At 52.5% G+C, this 1,370-nt stretch overlaps 1 protein-coding gene across 1 annotated transcript in view; it reads left to right on the top strand.

Annotated features, from left to right (window-relative positions):
* Positions 1–420: 420 nt before the first annotated feature.
* rai1 (retinoic acid induced 1) overlaps positions 421–1,370 on the top strand; it is a 78,904-nt gene continuing 77,954 nt past the window's right edge. The window contains exon 1 of the mRNA XM_074656836.1: positions 421–723. The gene's annotated coding sequence lies outside the window, so the exon portion shown is untranslated. The remainder of the gene's footprint in view (positions 724–1,370) is intronic.

Below are 1,370 nucleotides of genomic sequence, written 5' to 3'. Positions count from 1 at the left end.
TTCCCACCTCTACCTCTCCTCCTTTCTCTCACCTGCAGGGTGCTTCTGAGTGCATGATGGAGGGAGAGAGAGAGAGAGAGGCGAGGAGCAGGTGGTCCAACAGCTCAACCACTCCTCTCCTCCCTCCCATCAGTACATCAGCAATCACTCTCTCTCTCTCTCCCTCTCTCACACACACCTACACACACACACATATGCGCATGGTGGCTGTCGGACAGGCTGCTAGACTCCCCAGCAGAGGCTGCAGGACCCCAACACCCCCCCTCACCTCCACCTCCACCACCACCCCCACCCCCCAAGCTAATTCCATTATACATTCCCGACTGGAAGGAAGAGGGGCTGTCTTCTAATTGCTTTCTTATCCCCCTGAGTCCCCCTCACTCTCTCCTCCTCCTCCTCCACCACCCTCCTCCCCTCCTCCCATCCTTTCAGCCCGCCCCTCGCCCTGCGTGCACTCAACATGGCAGCAGACAAGCAGAGGAAGGAGGTGAGCTAGAGAGAGAGAGAGAGAGAGAGAGAGAGAGAGAGAGAGAGAGAGAGACAGGCAGGCTGCCGCTATCAGGGAATACTGGTGCCATTTTCAGCATCGCAGGGTAAAAGGATTGAGCGTCGCCGCTGTACGCTCGGCTCAGCTCAGCTCGCCTCGGCTCAGAACAGCTGAACAAGAGGGGGGGACTGGAGGGACAACAAAAAGGAGGAGAGAACGGCTGACCCCTAACACAGGTACCAGGCTTTTCCCATCCCTGTCATTTGTTTCTCCTCTGTAGCAGGTGTACAAGATGGACAGCAGTGAAGTGAGGGGTGTGTGTGTGTGTGCATGCTGAATAGAGGACAGCAGGGTGCCTCCTGGGATTGCGTTCTAATTTCACCCACTGGGTGCTTTTCATATAGGGGGGGGCATTCACCTCCCACACACACACAAACACAAACACGCACTCCCGATACCAGACGCACACCTGCCTGTTTTCCAGCATCTGTCCAAACATGACTAATATGTGGACAACATGCAGAGAAACATGCAGCAACCTCTCTGTTTGTCTGTGGTTTGTTTGTTGTTTTGTTTTTTTGTGCCTCCCTTTAGCTGCGTTCAGCATCCTGAGCCTCTCGGATGTGTTACGTAGTGCTATAACAGGACGCTATGTCAGAGCAGCGATGTGTCATAGCACGCTGTTTACTCTGCCTATTGCATAAGGAGGAATCGGAAAGACACGCACACGCACATGCACACGCACACACACACACACACACACACACTAATATTATGAAACCAGTGACGAAGATAGATCTAATCTGTGTTTACCTGTTTCATATGGATCCATTATTCTATGTGTATTACTGTATGTTGTACTGTATGAGGAATAGAAGGTGGT

This window comes from Sebastes fasciatus, chromosome 13, assembly GCF_043250625.1.
Source record: "Sebastes fasciatus isolate fSebFas1 chromosome 13, fSebFas1.pri, whole genome shotgun sequence".
NCBI lineage: Eukaryota > Metazoa > Chordata > Actinopteri > Perciformes > Sebastidae > Sebastes > Sebastes fasciatus.
This window is presented reverse-complemented; position numbering and strand designations above follow the sequence as displayed.